The sequence below is a fragment of the Corvus cornix genome, chromosome 1A, assembly GCF_000738735.6.
Source record: "Corvus cornix cornix isolate S_Up_H32 chromosome 1A, ASM73873v5, whole genome shotgun sequence".
Lineage (NCBI taxonomy): Eukaryota > Metazoa > Chordata > Aves > Passeriformes > Corvidae > Corvus > Corvus cornix.
The window spans coordinates 25,041,813-25,060,428 of record NC_047057.1 but is presented as its reverse complement, the minus strand read 5'-3'; positions in this window follow the sequence as shown (position 1 = coordinate 25,060,428).

Below are 18,616 nucleotides of genomic sequence, written 5' to 3'. Positions count from 1 at the left end.
CTTCTGAAGGCAGTCAGGTGTCATGAAGGACCCATAATTATATTATTTAGCTCAGCTCTCTATTCTGCTCAGACACAGGTTGCCTTTGTGGTTTTAGGCTAATCATGTGTAACCTCCTTAGTTTTACCTGTTGTAAAACAGCTCACATTGCTAATGATTTGTCTGACAATTAGGAGGGTGTCTGGTGTATGAAAAATTTCTTATTTTTGCTGGTAGAAAGATTTGGAAGGCAGTAGATGAGCACAAACTTAACTGCAGGTTTGTTTATTTAGGAGAAGGAGCCATTCTAACAGGCACAGATATTGAAGTGCGGCATTTTAAAAGGAAAAACAGTTGCAGAGTTTATTCACAAGAGTCTGCTGCCCAAGATGGCCAAGAACAAGGCTAGTCCTTGGTGATAGTTTGAGAACCACCAACTTACATTCACTTTGTTCTTTTGTTAAGATTATCCCTTAGCGCTTGAATCCCACTGGAACAGGTCACCAAGAGTATTTTACACCCACTAAACAACCTTGGCTATTTGAAACTAGAAACCCAGCTGGCTCCACCTAGCCAAGCCTGTGTTCTCAGGGAAAGCCTCTTGCTCCCCAGACATATGTGCTATGAGATAGCCGGTGCTGGTATCATGCTACTATCATTGCTTTAAAGGCAGACGGGAACACTGCTTTCATTCCCACAAAATAAAGTAAGTAGATGCAGACTAAATATTTCCATCCTGTATTTAAAAGCCAATTCAGTGGTCCTTGGGAAGCCAAAACTTGTGAGGGCTGGGATGACTTACCAGGTGGGAATTACCAGACCTAACTGTCTGGTTGCCTGGCCTTAAATGAACCACACCACCTACACAGGATTTGCAGTCATTAATATATCTTCTGGTGAATCTACCAATAATTTTAATGCCATGTGGTCGTCCTTCAAAAGTAATTTAATTTTATTATAACATTTCAAAAAAATATACAGAAATATGACATGAAAAACAAGCTGTGTGATCTAATGCACTAGTAAAATAAATTATTACAAAGTATATCTGTTTTTAATAATACTGGACAGCTTCCATTATGTGACATGAATATTACATATAGTTGTTAAGCTGAATCTGTTAAGAAAGGTTTAGCAGACACGCTGAATATATACTTCCAATAGACTGGAGTATAGAAATTCAGAACAATGTTTTCAGCTAAGAGCATTTTGGTCATGTTAATATGCTTTTTGGACTTTCTTTGGGATTTTTTTGGGTTTTTTGAGATCTGGAGTTTCTGTTGTACTTTTGGTTACAGGATAAAATCTGTTTTTACAGGTTTCTAATGTGTAGTGAGTGCAAATTATTTCAATCAATTTGGCAGGATTATACTAGCCAATGAAATTTTACTGTCACTCAAGGCTCCCCAGATTTTCCTTGGAGATGCCTCAGCTCTTGATCAAGCAGAGTTCACATAAATTCCTCAAAATCAGAATCACACCTCTCACAGTAACCTGCTGTTGCTTTTACATATGGGGAGAAAAACTTTGATCCAGGTTTCATCTCAGAGAAAAGATATTTCCCCAATATGTTGAATAAATATATCAGCTTAGGACAGGCCCAACTTTTAAGTGAACCCAAATAATTTATTCTTTTTAAAATAATGGACATTATTGTTTGTCTTTAAATTTTTTAGAGTTGAGATGTTAGAAGTTATTGCAGTGAATGTGTGGTTGCATTTGGTGACCCTTACATAATTATATTTTTTATAACTTATTCTAAGGGGTTTTTTTCTCATTTTGAATAATATAAAGTACACTGTATTCCAAATGATATCTGCTTTGCTTATAATGCAATATTTATGACAACAGAGATATTGTAATACATATAGTTATTGTTAAGTAGTAGAGAAAGATAGCTGAAAAAGTGTCCCCTCTTTTTCATGCAATTCAAAAAGGCTTTTCTTGGCAACCTGAGGTATTTTTGGTGTAGCACACTATTTATGGGGAAACTTCCGTAATTCCACAATCTTTTCATTTCTAATAATGGCTTAAAACAATTATAGTTTTAGGAGTTCTACAGTTCTCGCTGCTCTAGAGGTTTTCTAAATATTTTCATTATCTGATATAAAATGGCTTTCTGCTCAGTATACCATACAAATCTGACCATGAAGTTACTTACTAGGGTAAGTGAAAGGTGTTGGTCTGTGCTTTTATTGCCCTATTTATGGAGCGATTGCTAAACCCAACAGTACCTTATAACCTCATGAATAAATCATGGAATCAGTCACTGTATTTATAAAAATGTCTGATACTTCTTTCCAGTTTCCAGCATTTGAACATCTTTCAGTGAGTGAAATATATATTTACTAAATGGTGAGCAAATGAAGTTATCAGGGGTGGCTTTTGTCACTTGAAATGACTGCAAGCAAGGGCTCCCCTGATTTAAGGAACTCTGAACATCAAAGGTACTTCATCCGTGTTTACACATACGTACATACATACATACATACATACATACGTCTGTATTTTCATGCCTATCTGACTAGGAAGTTTATGGGTTTTTTTCAAATGCAGAGGCAGCCTTCCACTGAGCAGCAAAAATCTCACATTTGAAGCTATGTCACAGAGCTGTGCCTCCTACTTAACCCTCCCCTTCCTGCACAGTCTTTTGGACCAGAGGAATGAAGCTTATACGCATGAGCAGTGCAGGGAGTTCCTTAGGCAGGCTGTTGGAGCAGCAAAGCAGTTCCACCACGGGGCAATGACTGCACCCCTGGTCCCATTGCATGCCAGCTCTGCTGTGGTCCCCAGCTCCACCCTGCTCCATTATGTCAGGGGACAGGAACTAGCAGGGACAGCAGTAGAGCTGCTGCGTGACAGGACTGCACTGAGTTCATGTTCCTCTTGCCTTGTTGAACCTGGCTCCATCTGAGGCTTGACAGGGCAGTGATATCTTCTTGCTGAGGTGTAAAGGCAGAATCAGAAGCACAGCATATGTGTTGGGAAATCTTAATGCCAGGACCTGAATGCCCTGAATGCCAGGCTCCCTATGACACTGACGTTGATATTATTGGCTATTTCCTATTGCATGTCTGAGTATATCAAGAAGATGGCTACAGCCATTTTGTCAGATGCCATACAAAAATAATGCTGCAATGTCCCAGAGACCCATGCACTTGGCCTAATCTGTTTTGTACCTTTTATCTAATACTCTGTTACTCCTGTTGATGACTTCAATAATATTCTCCAGACAACTGTGGCCATGACAGATAATGTCTCAAAACAAACTGCTAGTGCTACCTCTTCCTAGAAGACAGGCCCTGAACATACAGCAGTCCTGGAGGTCTCACTAAACCTAGACTCACTAGTGAATCCTGCAGATGGTTGAAAAGATTCTGAAAGTGGTGTCATTTGTACTTCAATTCACCACAGTGAATCCTGTGGTCATTATCACAAAGTTATGACCAAGGCTGTTTCTCACAGCCTTGATGCAGTGAGAGTCACTACTTACGCTGTCTCTTGGATGCCAAAGTATAAGAATGTTGCTCCTGATTCGGCTCTTTTACACAGCTGGGCCAAAACTTAAGGTAAGTGGTAGTTTAAAAAGCTGATTTTGTTTGTTGAAAGCAAGTGACAAATCTCATGACAGGGACTATGTTGACAGGTTGCTTTTAGTACATAAGTTTCAAGCGGGTTGTCTTTGTCATATTTTTGTGTGGTACATATTTGGCTGTAAATACTACAGTACCATAAACAGGGAAATAATAAATTAGTTTTCATTTCAGTGCAATAAAAAGTAAGTTTAGATGAATTACCTTGAAGGTAAAGGAAGTGTAAACATTTCCATGCAAATTGGGTCAACCTGAGACTCATTTGAAAAGGATATAGGAACACTTATTTATTTGAATGTCAAAGGTATCTAACCTTACAAAATGTAGATTCAGTGCTTCTGACAGGCACAGACTGTTCCTTGGAGATCTTGTAAACAGCTTCTCTCAGTGTCTGACTTGCCAAATTCTTTATCTATCTCCAGCACTTAATGAATTGTTTTACTCCTCATGAAACACTTGTTCTGATCCCATTTTGAGTATTTTTATGTCTAATGTATTATTTTATTACATAGTTCAGGTGCCTGAAAGTAAATCTCCAGGACAGATATTTAATATATGAAAGTCTGGACATTATATATACATTTATATGCATATATATATATATAGAGAGAGAGAGAGATAGTACTAGAATTAGATACAGATAGGTAACTGAAACTTGGACTTTCACACCATGATATTTTTGAGCACTTCTGTCATGTTTTCAGTCCTTTTCAGACATGATTTTCTGTCTTTGTAAGTAATACAGGTAGAAATTCAGTGAAAAAGTCCACATTTGCCATCTTTCCCTCTCCACACCACTCCAGAAGTATATGTGTACGCTCAAATATTAAGCCTAATGACTGATTGGTTTTGGAAGCGTTGACAGCATTCATCCTCCACCTGATGTTATCTTTCAGTGACAGTTTCTGTGCTATAGGCATTTTTAAATAGTTCCTCATACATGAGAACAGAGCAGACTCCAAATATAGACAGTTTAAAATGTATGAAGAGAGAGTTGCCTTCATATGTAACATTCACTTATCAAAACATCAGGAATTTATAAAAGACACTTCTCAAGCAACTGTAGTAGTATATATAGGTAAATGTATAATTTTCCATGTAAAAGAGGAGAAAAACCTTCTGTTAGTTTCAAGCTTATTCTCAGAGAACCGGAAGTCCACTTTCATTTACATAATTTCAATTGTTAATATTTGGTGGGCAGAACTAGTATGAGGGGCAAATACATTTTTCTCAGGGTTCTTCATTATCACTGCCTTTCATCTCATATAAAACATCTATTGACAAAGGAAAAGGAAGACTCAGAAACCAAGATTTATTTATATTTCATTTATCTTAAAAGAATCATTGCACGAATATATGAATCTTTGTTGTTAGTTTCTTCCTATGCTAGTGTCCATTCACATCATGTGGGCAGCCTATTACTGCTTTCCAGCTGATGGCCAGCTGTATCTGTAGTGTCAGATATTGGAGATGAGCTCGTTTGGTCGGAGCGTGGTGCTAATAATGCCAAGCTTGTGGGTTTGATGGTTATGGGCCACTCCGTTAAGAGTTGGACTTGGTGATCCTTGTGGGCCCCTTCCAATTCAGAATATTCTGTGATTCTGTGAATAAACTTATGGGCTAAATGAGTCTGTCTCTGGTTCAGATTTAAAGACATATTGGCAAGGTAATGTGGGTGAACTCCCAGATGCAAAGAATATGTCTCTCATATGAGGAAAAAAACCCCAGAGGATCTGATTTTCAGAGCTGCAATTGCAACATTATTTGTACACTTAGGCATAAGATTTCAGTCTTTCAGGGGAGTTTTTTTCTACATGGGAATACAGATCCTTAATCAGGTTATCTTACCTGCAATGTGTCTGATTTACTCTTCTCTGAATGTGGATGTGATTGCATCAGGCTATTAGTACTCTCCAAAACCTCTCAAGCTTTCTGGTGCTACCAGATCTTTGGAACACTGGATGAAATAGAATAAATCTTGCCCAAGCAAAATTTATGATAGGAAAATCACCAAGACAAGAGAAATCCAGACATACAGTAGTCTTGCTAAGGTTATTGTTTTTCCTTCAGAATGTTTCTCGTCAGATACTCTAGTAAGAAAAAACCAGAATCTCAAAATTTGTAATTCACATTCATATTAAATAGCAAAACCTAAAGAAATATGCCTTCATGTGACTTCAAGAATACTAAAATTTGATTACCCATCATTTCTGGGAGAGATGGCAACCTACAAAACAAAGGTACTATGATTTGATGTGGTACTCCACACATTGAGAATGTTCAATGAATAGCTTCGTAGAGAAGAACTTTTACATCTTTTTAACTATGTCCTCTTGCAATGGATCTTGGTTAATATTTCTGTGGTGACTGCAACAATCAAGTTTGAAAAAACAGTTGTAAAGAAAAGCCTATAATTTATGTTTAGCTATCTTAATGCAGTGGTACTGCAACACACAGAATGAACCAAGCTGAAAAATGTAGGTTGGCATGAAATAGTATTTAAGTGTGAAGCAGTCAATCATGTTTGCTTCAATTTATCTTACAGCTATTTGAAAATCTCTCTGAGTAACTTGTCATAGGCAAGTGCTGCCTGTGGTTGAGCAACAGAGACCCTGTGCTGCTTGGGGGCTGCTGGGGTGGCTGCTGAAGCTGAAGCCGGGGAGGCTGCTGCCATCCCCCATGCGCTGACCATAGCAGTGGATGCCTCCTCTGCTGGAACACTGAGTGCTTTATGCCTTTTATTCCTCTCTAACAAGTCATTAGACAGGTTTACAGACCGGTCAAAACCTGGCTCTATGCAAAGGACATGTAAAGCAGATTTAGGCACTTTGTCAGTGGTCTCTAATGGGCTTCATTTATCAGCCAAACAGTAAACAAATAATATGCTGTGGGCAACATTTTGCTGTTGGCTTTGGGTTTAGCTTTTTAATATGTACTGGAATGAAGCACACTAGAAGACCTTACTGCTTGCCAGACTGGGAATTACTATCTAATGGTTATAACAGAGATTTCAGAAACAGGACATCTGGTGCTTCTTCCTACTATTTTCACCGGCTTTCTGTATGACCTTATGTAGATAATTTTCCTCCTCTCTGTCTTAATTAATTCACCATCTATATTATAAAGATAATAATTCTTACACATCTTGGCCTAAATATCAATTATTATTATGCCATGGTTTTTTATGAATGTGCATTTAATAAGCAAGGGATAATTCAAAAATAAAATTATTTTTATGACTTTCTTTTGTTTTGTGCTATGTCAGATGCTCTCTTCAAATTTGAACATGGTTGATTGTCTCCTATATCTTAAATGATTCCTCTGACTTAATCAAAAAGAGCTGTTTCAATGATGATTAGAACCCCTTCATTTGTCTCTAATAGGACCATTTTTAAAATTGGAAAAGCTGTTAGTCCCTCTTCCATGCAATCAAACAACCTTTATATGCCATTTGGTATCACAAGTAGTAATTTTCTTTATGCCTAGAATGCAACCAGTATCTTCCAGTACAAGAAAGCAAGTTTTAGCCTTTTCTTCCATTTTCTCTGCTTCATCTTCACTGAAGGGATGGGTGGGATACGTCCATGTTCTCACAGGTGCCATAATGCCTGAGCTTGTTATCCCTTGTATTTACAAGCGATCTCTTCAAGTAAAATTGAACAGTGCACTCAGGTTTTCATAACACCATGATACAGACTGGCAAATAAACCAAAGGATGCTTATTTTGCTTTTCTTATTTCAAAGTGAGCAGATCGTCAGAAACTCAGTTAATAGACTTTGAAAGGGGGTTTAAGAACCCCTTGTTTATCAGACAATTTCTTCAGGAAGATAAAAAGTTAACACCCATTCTTCTGCTTGGCTGTGGGTGACCAATTATGAAGACCTGCTCTGGGTGAAAAAAATATCGCGAGAGCAGCAACTGCCTACTTGAATCCACTTCATGCAGAAATATTTTGCACTGTGGATCCTTGGCACAGGTAGCTGTTTGTTAGCTGCGCCAGTAACTGTTTCAGCTGGTGAGCAGGGTGGGGTGTTAAAGCTCCTGAGTCCAGACACTTAGCACCTGTCTAAACACCAACAAAATTCTCTATCTTGAGCCCGACACAGGTTCAAACTTCATAACTGTTCTCAGACCTTGCACGAATCAGACACTGTAACAGAAAATATCTGGAAACAGACCCTGACTTGGCATGAGTCTCAATATAGAGGGCAAGACCTCCTTAAGATGCCGCAAATTGTGTAATTTAAAACAGGAATCTGAAGCCAAATCTTCCTCGTCTAATGTGTCTAATGTTTTTACCATCAGGCATCTTGAAAAGAAGGCACAGTTTCCTCAATATTTCCTGTTAAGTCTATTAAATATTGCGTTAAATAACTAAATGTGGACTAGGAGAAAGGTTAAAGGGATAGGAAGCAGGGACATTCTCTGGGGACATAGTAAACTTATGTACCTGTTCCAAAGAATGCTTAATTATTCATATGAAATGCAGGTCACTTGGTAGAGAGACTAATTTTCACCTAATAATTTTTAGATAGGCATACTGAAAATGGGAAGACTGAACAAGAGACAAATACATTGCTGTTGTCACTTCAGACCCTGTGATATTTTATCTGCTTGTTTGGTCGGTAATTTCCTTTTGATTAAATGGTGAAAAATGAGTCTTTTAATATTATCCATTTAGCATGGAAATAATTTCTCCCCACCCCCTTTTTGAAACAAAGTAGAATGTCATCCTAGTGTTGCATGGAGGGGCAGCAGGAGCTGTGATCTGGTAAAGTAATTTCATCTGTCTAATTTAGATTTAGTTGCAACCCTTTCTCATGGAACCAGCACTCCCAGTGAGTAATCAAGGAAAGATGGTTTACCTTTGAGTTTATACCAGTATGGCTTAGGCTGAATAAATGCTAGGTGTGCAGAGTATCATCTAATTGTCTAGTTTTCCCTACAGGGGTCTATCCCTGTTAGGCAAACGCTGTGCCAGCCCAGCAATGGCTTGAACCTAACCTGGGTAATAAGTGCACATGAAATTTAGTAGCTCAGCAGAACCCAAAGCTTTTGACAATCAAATGGTTAACCCTTTCACAGATCTGTTTCTTGGGAATTGAATAAATGAGGGTATTGTAATGTAAAGAACATTTGTTGGCTGAAGGCCACCATGAGGGAGATTAGTGGGGGGTATTAAAGATGAAATTATAAAGTCTCAGTGAAAGAGATTCAGTTGAATTCAATGATAAATGACAGTGAAAGGAAGAGAGGGATATTTCTGAGATGAGCTGTATTTCCCTAAAGAAAAATACTTGTGAGATCAGATTTTTAAAGAAGGAGTATTCTTTTTTTATTATTGAAAAGGTTAGATTATATCATTTTTGAGAGCTCTGTTCTACTGAATGTAATAAAAATTGACATGAAGTGTTTTAAGTTTGTTGATAATTCCATACTATTCTGACCCACTTTATCAGAATATCTTAAAATTCAATTTCACTTGTAGAAGGTATTCTCATATTATCCTGCTATATAGGCTACAAAAGGCTGGTAAATCCATAGATGTTCACGACCACTCATGCAGAAATGAAATATTTAACTACAAGGGTATCTTGTATTTCAGAAGTTATTTGCTGACACTTCATTCTCTGATCCTTGTAGTCCATACAAAATGATTTGCACATAGGAAATATAAGTAAATGCTTTTACAAATTGACTTTTTGAATATTTTCTCACTACTTCTAATAGATTTTATTATGCTTTCTGCTCTAAAATGTTTCAAATGTTGTGCGGTTTTTTATCATTTAAAAGCACATTGCATGTATTAATCTTCTTAAAGGATTCCTCAGTTTTCCTCAACAAAAACAATTACAAAATAGGGTTGCACATTCTCATAAAAAGACATACGAGATCTGATGTGTAATTATTATGCTTATTAATTTAACTTTTGTTAAAAGAAAGATTGATTATAATGCTTTTTTATAGGAAAAAATCCTTACATATTTTACCTATGTCTAAACAGGTAGAAATAACTGATTTTTTTGCCTAGTTTGAGTGGTTATGAATACAGAAATCTAAGTAATCTTCCTTCTTTAACATTTAGAACAAATTACAGTGCACATTTCATCCAGCAAAAATGCAGTCTCATGTCATTCTAAATCACATTAAGAATCAGTTGAAGTTGGGGAGGTGGATGTTGAACTGTCAGATTTTAGAAAGAGTGGAAAAACTTGAGATCAGATTTTCGACCTACAAATTCAGATGGAAGAATTTAATCAGCCATTTTCCGTGTGCTTCACTGACTATCAGAAGTTCTGTCTGTCACATACAGATGTGGATGTGAATGTCTGATATGTGTTTCCCAGCTCTACCTAATTGGATAACTACAGAACTGGTATTAGAATAGACAGTTAGGAGTCAGTACCGTACACTGGACAACAGCCACATTTGGAACAGAGAAGATATATCTTTTCAGTGTACCTTCTGTGTCAATAAACCAGAAAAAACACTTAGCAGTGAGTCAGCCTTTACACAGTGGATTTTGGCATGTGGTTTCTATTATAGAAAATAGGTTTCCATTGTTTGTTTGAAGGCATAACTCTTCAATTTCTATGTGTATTGTGTAGCCTTTATTTTTATTTTGTGCTTTCTGGAATGGAAGGAGAATAGGATGACCCTTAGCAAATGCTAAGAAATGCCTATGAACCAGCTCACTCTGAAGATTTTCATTCTTAGTCACTTGCCCTGGTAACCCGTAGGAAGTCCCAAAGTGCTAGTAGTCACTGTCATGGATGGAAATGTGAATATTACAAATTTTACCACTGTAAAACGCTTTCTGAGCCTGCCTCTTGTGCTATGCAAAGGCCATTACCCCATCCAACTCAGCAAACAGACTGGCCTTTATTATGTGTGTGATAGCATTAGCATCACAGACAGTGTTCATTTTCTTACCAATCCCCACTACAGGACATGAAGAAAAAAGCTTCATGATTGAGGCAGACACTGTTCAGCAGGATTCCAGCATTGACAGAGCAGGTTGAATAGTAACATATGTTTCAAACATTATATTGTAAAATTCCTGTAACACATCTGGTCAGTGCTGTTGCTAGAAGTCACAGCCTGACTCCACTGGGCACACTGTTTTGCCTCAGTTCAGTTACTTGCATTTAAATACAGCCTTGGCAGAATGGAAAAGCAGTGAGATTTTTGAATAATTTGCTGGAGGGCTTAAAATATCTTAGTAGAACAAGATGACTATCTAAAAAAAATAATCCTCCTGGGTGGCACATTCATGGCTTCATGACTAATTTGAGATGGCATAATTTTAGAGATACTATGACGAGGACAGAGCTGCTGCATCCTAAGACTTCAACCTACTGTCATAATGTGAAGGTATAAGGACTCCTGAAAGGACACAATACTTGTCGTTTAAATTAAAAGTGCCAGGATGGTTGTCCATGTTGTTGAGTTTCTGAAATGACAACATCTCTTGTTTTGTTTCAGATGTTACCAAAACCCATACTTTCCTTATTTCAGCTATGGAGCTTTTCAGAGTCTCTCTGAAATATACACTTTAAATGAAAGTGTTAAACAAAGCAGGAGGTTAATTGGTTTCTGGTTTCTATTTGGTTTTGGGTAGAATTTAAACTTTTTGGTTATGCAACCCTAAACAGTTTGAAAACAAGTTACTTGTGAGGATATTGCCTCTCTGTGAGATGCACTGCCAAAAAGTGCAGTTGGAAGGATGTGTAAAGTTTGTTCATATGAGCAGGGCCTCTGGTACTTGGTGTTCTCCAAAGCAGTTCTTCAAACTGATTTGTTGCCTCAGTCTGAAATAGTTCAAACAGGCCAGTTTACAGGTAACACAGAAAAAACAGATCTTGGGTTCTGAGTTAGGCAAATGATGATGTGGAATAGCACTTTAAGGTATGATAGAAAACTGGTAGGATTTTTTCCTTTTTTTTTTTTTTTTTAAGTATAGTATCACTTAGTGACTTCCTTATACCTGTTGTGGAAGAAGCACCTAAAGAATTTTTCTTTTTTTTTTTAAAAGATAAAAATAATAATAAAAAAAAAAGATAAAGAGATGTGTACATTAGGTGAGGCCTTCAAGTTAATTTTTTTTAAAATTAATTTATTAATGGGGAAGGGAATAAGGAGGTAGTGGGCCTTATCCCCACATTTAGTGCTCTTAGGTATTACATGTATGGTGTCAAGGATTCTTTGCTATCTAAAGAAGTGTTCCAGCTATCTATTTATACACTCCTTGCCAAGCACACTCTTTCTGCTTCTTGAACCTATTCATGTTTTAGTAGTTGTAAAACTAAATAAACAGAGAACAAGTCTCTTTAGGAATTTCCCGGAAATCCAAAGTGTTCCAGGTTCTTCACTTTGATATCATTTGAGAGTAGGCTGCATTTTATTAAACTGCTGATACTACAGAGTGTGTCTGAAATCTTGATACCAAGGTCTTCCAAGCTGCAGCTATATTTATACTGCATAATAATAGTGAATTTAAAATAATAATAAGTAGCATCGAAATGCTACTTCTCTGGCAAAAAAATCCTGGGTTTCTGTTGGATTATTACAGTTGTTCTAGGAGCAAAATGGGTTGAATGTCTTGTTTTACTGTCTTACAAACTGCCAGGACACGGCAATGACAGATGGTTGGGGTTTCTAGCCAGCAATTTATGCACATTAAAAAATATTTAATGACACTCTAATCATGCTTATGAGAAACCTGGATTTAGAAATATCTCAGCCACCAATCACCTGCAAACAATGAATAATCCCTGAGAAGGAGAGCCAGAAAAAACAAGAGATTGTGTATACTTTCTTGGAATTATGAACAGATTTCTAACTTGATGGAAATTCAAGTAGTGTCAAAAGTTGTGCAAAGGAAAGATGTAGAAAGGCCATATATATAATAACTCAGAAACACATCTATATTAAATTATGTTTAAGTTTAGCATGACAAGAAGTGTGAAGAAATTGAGTTGAAGTGTAGCTAAATATGGACATAGTGTCTCATTGAAAATTTTTACCTCCTCCCTACAAAAGTTCTTTAGGAAGTTTAAATAAGAAGGAAACAACACAAATATTATAGTATTTGAGTCATGCCAGATTTGAAGATGACATTTTCATGTCCTCTGAAAGTGCTAGAGATCTTGAAATTATAAGTAAGCAGATGAGTGCAGAGAATTAAAGGCAGCAGAATAAGGATAAGTACGTAGGATGTAAAAAATTAGGCAAAGACAGTTATTTTAAAAAAGCTATTTGTGTACAACCTGTTTACACTCAAACAGAGAGATCTCATCAATCATTTAAACTGATTCATGATTCCCAAAATAAGTGCCTGTTTTCTTTACTTTTAATTTTGCCAAGCCTGAAACATCTGTTCTAAAACTTCCCATACAGACTAAATTTTTGGAAAATTTCAATTCCAACAGATATGTTTCTTCCAAGAATAAGATTAGACTGAAAAATGTAATGATTTATCCAAAGCCACAATGGAAAATCAAAAAAGATGCTCTTAGTCTGCACCTTAGATATTGTAGCACAGTGGCTCAATCACAAGTTAGCTCTTCTTTGCAAATCAACATGATGTGTGTTTCATAATTCAATGCCATTTACTAAAAATCTGCTTCTGGAGAGATGCACTTGCCAAAGAGTGTTGGGGTTTTTTTGTTTCTTTTTTTTTTTTTTTTAAATATTAACCTCATTTCAAATACACAGTCATGCGAAATTGCAAGAGCATAACTGCATAACTGTGGTATCCCTTGGCTGCAAGATGTTGCTAGTTATCAGGATGTGATAATGTGGAAGCTAGAAAGGAGGGAATTGGTCTTCAAGGTTTTTTCCTTCATTTATTTCTCATTATAATTAATTACCATAAATAATACAAATGCATTTTTAGTTGAACAGTGTTAGAAAATTAGAAACTGTGTCAGAATATGATGGAGCTGCAGAGTTACTCTTGTGGAAGGTTTTATTTTTCTCAAAAGAATGTTAGTTACATCAAGAGATTTCAGTCCACTTTTGAAAAGAGCCATCTAGAGTTCACTGTTAATGGCATTCGAGAGGAGCCTTATGTAAACCCCAAATTTAGCCCCTCTATAAGAAGGAAGCCTGGATCCTGAGCCTGACTTCCCACTTTGGGCCCATCCATAAAATTCAGAGGGGTTTAGTTCAATATACACTGTTTAAGATGCATCTAATTCAAATAACCTTCTGTAGAGAATCTTCAGTGCATTCATCCTTCCACAAAGAGGTTCTCCATAAAAGCTCTCTCTTTCAAGCCAGATAGCTCCTGTACATGAATAACTTTCACCATAGGAACTCACTGAGGCAGAAAACTCTGATCTTAGTGTCTTTTCAGAAATAACAGGCTCTTGGAACAATATTCTCTAAGTCCCCTTCAGAAGCAATTAACTGCTTCCAGTACACCTGGAGCGTATTAAGCCTGGGAGAGGCCTTAAAGCTACAGTTCACATTTCACTTCAGTCTGGTAAGAAATCAAATAAAAGGGGGAATTTAGAAGTCAGGTAATGCTTATTCCATATTTCTGGCAAGCAAAATATTCATAGAAGGTGCTTGCTTCCTTTGGCAAGAGAAACCCTATTTCCAGCTTAGGAATCTTCATATTGTATGAATATTTAATTTCCCTTCACTTTAACTAGGGAAAATGTATAGTAGAACATTTTAAGAGCTTTTCTCAGTTTCCAGCTGTGTGATCTATACATCAACATAAAGATCTATGGCATCTCCTAAGACTACCTGCTTTCAGAAATGACACAGGTGTAGCTATGGTCACCAGCTTGTCACATATCAAGTTATTAAGTGATAATGATATGTGATGACATACATTCATTAAAACCACCAAATCAATGACAGCTGTGTCTCTCCAAATATTCTCCTTTTGGCTTTGAGTCTATTCTCAGCACATGGATGATTTGGAGAAAAAATATCATAAAATTATTTAGTAACCTCTGTAAAGTTCAAGTATATCCTCTGCTGAAGCTTATGTCCCTCAGACTATACCAATTCACGAAGGGTGACCATTACTGGAGGTTAATTTCCCCTTCTCTGAGAAGGTGGAAAAAATGAAACAAACAGAAAATTCTTTGGAGAATTGAAAAGCAATCACAGAACATCGAGAGCTCTAGTTTTCTTTTAAAACTTGGATAAGGTTTTTGAAAGGTCTAAAGTCCGGGCAGTCAAAGAGGACAAGAAATGTCAGGAGTAAGCACATCTGAGTATGTGGCATTGAGACGACAGTTTTCATATGCTTTTCCTACCAATGATATCCCTGTCACATTTGATCATGTTCTAGGTAAAATCACCAGGATGTGGATGAGATAAACCTGAAATAAGCTTTTTGCTTTGGTAAAACTGCAGGAATTTGAGACAGCTAGTATCCATCTAATTGGGATCTAGCAGAAAGGGGAAAATACTGATTCCCAATATTAAAGAGCCATGACTTGCATGCAAGCACAATGAACTTCAGAATGAATGTGCCAATTCAATGTGGTTGGTTTAATTAGCTAATAGAGGCTATAGACAGCAGATCAACCTCTTTCTGGTGAATGGATGAGAATTAATCTGCATTTTGTTCTTGTTCCATAGCTTGCCTTGCAACTGACAAGGAACATTTATACCTGTTTAAGGACTTGTCCAGTTTTTTTGGCGGTTTAAAAGCTCCATATGAGGTTCCAGTTTATTCTACAAAGCAGAAAATAATGATGACTGAGGAGTCAATGATACTAAAGGAACAAAACCAAATTGGGAGGAGCTGTTGACTCCCTCAAAGGAAGAGAGATCCTGCAGAGACGTCTTGACGAAAGAGAGATGGGCAATCACTGACCATATGAAGTTGAAAAAGGGAAAACGCCAGATTCTGCAACTGGGATGGGGCAACCCTGGATGTACAGACAGACTGGGGAACAAGAGACTGGGGAGCAGTGCTGCAGGGACCTGGGGGTCCTGGTCGATGGCAAGCTGACCATGAGTCAGCAGTGCCCTGGCAGCCAGGAGGGCCATTCGGGTCCTGGGGTGCATCAGGCACAGCATCGCCAGCCGGGCAAGGGAGGGGATTGTCCTGCTCTGCTCTGCACTGGGGCAGCCTCACCTCGAGTCCTGGGGGCAGTTTTGGGTGCTATAATACAAGAAAGATATAAAGCTATGAGAGAGCATCCAAAGGAGGGCCACAAGGAAGGTGAAGGGACTTGAAGGGGAGCTGTATGGGGAGTGGCTGAGGGCACTTGGTCTGTTCAGCCTGGAGAAGGGGAGACTGAGGGGAGAACTCATTGCTGTCTAAAACTTCCTTGTGAGGGGAAGAGGAGGCAGACACTGGTCTCTGCTCTGAGGTGACCAGTGACAGGACTCGAGGGATTGGCCTGAAGTTGTGTCAGGGTTTAGGTTTAGGTTGGATATGAGGAAAAAGGTATTTCACACAGAGGGTGTTTGAGCACTGGAACAGGCTCCCCAGGGAAGTGGTCACGGCACCAGCCTGACAGAGTTCAAGAAGCGTTTGGACAATGCTCTCAGGCACATGGTGTGATTCTTGGGATGTGCTGCGCAGGGCCAGGAGATGTACTCGATTATCCTGATGGGTCCCTTTCAATTCAGCATATTGTACGATTCTATGACACAGGTATATATAAAATTTGGGTAGATAAACTTTCATCTGGCATTTCCTAATAGGTAATCCTGTCTGAAACACTGACTATTCAACTTTAATGTTCTTTGAACATATTTTAAATAGGCACAATATAAATGATATTCCCTTCAATTCACACTTCTCCTGGGACATGCATGCCTTAGAGCATTTTTAATAACTTACAGACGTTATATGAATGTAATGGAAAACTGTCTATTGTTCTTCCACTGGACAAGGAACACTTTACCTTTATAAGCGTACCACAATATTTTGTGACTCTTTCTCTCAAAAAGCAGCTGCAGAAGGCTTAGATCAGAAAGAAAGATTAAGGTGACCATGGCATTTTTTTTAAATCTTAAGCAATCTGTCAGACTAGGCAAAAGCAAAGGACATATCACAATATGCACATATGTTAACATATGTGTCAACTAAATAAAAATATCAACTTAGTTCCTCTTTATCAGTAACTCTTCCAAAGTTGGCAAGTTGTATGATTTCAGCACACTCAGGAGAAAACAGAGTCAGTTCAGAAACATGGGTGAGAGTGAGGACACATGGGTCTCAAGGGTAAAACTGGGAGGTTACTCTCTGAACATAACTGGTAGCTTGAGGAGTAGCATCAATCTTGTCTTTAAATGACTTCTGTTCTCATCCCTTTTTCTGGTGTTTCAGTAAGGTAAGTACCTGAGCACTGCAACAATGAAAATGTCCTGAAAGTCCTATGCTGACTCTTCAACTCACATCTCAATAGATACTGTGTCCTAAATTTAGAAAGGATTTATTTTTTTAGTCAACAAGTAAACAAAAAGGGATAAAAATTACATGGGTTTTTTTTTTTTCCCTAATATATTGGGTTGATAATTTTAGAGACCTACTGTAATACTTTAGAAGTTTATTGTTATAATGAAACAGGAATACAGCCAAATACTTAGCAATAGGATTGGAAAAGAGAAGTTGTATAGGAAAGAGAATGGTATATGAACAGCACAATAGAATTAAGAGAAACTAGAAGAAAAATGTTTTAGAGGCCTGCAAATTCATTTTACTATGACTTTGGGAAAAAATTATATTTTTGCAGAATTCTGTATTTTACAACTGAGACAGAGCTTACTCATCTGACAATTAACTTTATCAATGGTAAATGTTTGCATTTATACCTTTGAAAAGAACTTTTATCTTTGGAAGTGTTAATCTAAGTAATTTCTAGAAAGAACTTACAGAATATTTTTATGTTCAACTATACCAATAATTTTACATTTCCCATGTAATATATTTCTTTCTTTTTGTATTAGGTTTGCTGGACTCCTTCTTTCCCAATCTCTCAGATTAATTTATTTCTGTTTTTTAAAGAGACTCTAGCAGAAGAGAAGAAATTAGTTTAGATCTGGTCTCTGTGAAAGTTTCATTCAGTAAGAAGTTATCTTCTTCTAGCTTGCATTTTTATACTTATGCCAGGAAGGAAAAGGATATGGAATTAGGCTTTGGAAATTATTGCTTTCATTTTGTCTGCTTCATGTGATGTTTGTAGCATTTTTGAAAAATCATATACAAAACAAAATTGTTGTAGCACTTATTTTGGGTACTGGTTTTATGTCTTGAGTGCCTAGCAGACACTTTTCCAGTACCGATGGATTTTTCACCAGTCTTAAGCTTTAATGCTTCTGGAAGATGCTCTTCAGGTAAGCCTTCAGGCCCTATTTCTGCAATTGGATCCACTTGGGTGAAATCATGCCAAGGCCTATTCACATCAAATACCTTGCAGATGACTAATACTTTGGGTAGCTCCTCAAAGTTATCACTCTACTACTTTTCTATATGTTCAAGGTGATGTCTACAAAGTACTTGGCACACATTTCTGTATATCACAACCAAACAGTGGTTAAACACCAGAAGATTTCACAAATTCATCGTTTTGATTCTTACATATAATCATGTTGATAACCTCTAATTGTACTTAGCAAATAATTCCTTGCATGAAAAAGACCTACAAAGACGTTGTTTTAGTTCTCATTTGCTCTATCATGGGGAATGCTCTCCAAAGACCTGAGAGACTGAAGAGTTCCTACCTTAGAGGTAGGATTTGAGTGTGGGTTTTGTGCAGCTGAATACTCTAGTTGGGTTTACGACATTATTTACGCCTGCTAACTTACTACTGCTGGCTCTTTGCTGTGGTCACAGGCATTAGCCTGTTAAGGTTTAGGTGCCTGTTAAGCAAAAACCTGATGGGAGTTCACATCTGAGAACCTCAGGGAAAAGAGGCAATCAGTGTCCAGCCTGATAGAGATAGGTGGGTCCCTTGCCTGGGAGTGCTGGTAGATACCCTCACGAATTTCCTATTTTGTGTCATTTCCCTGCTTTCTGTGGATGCTATTCTCACTAGCCTATTTCTTCAGGAGCTTCAAG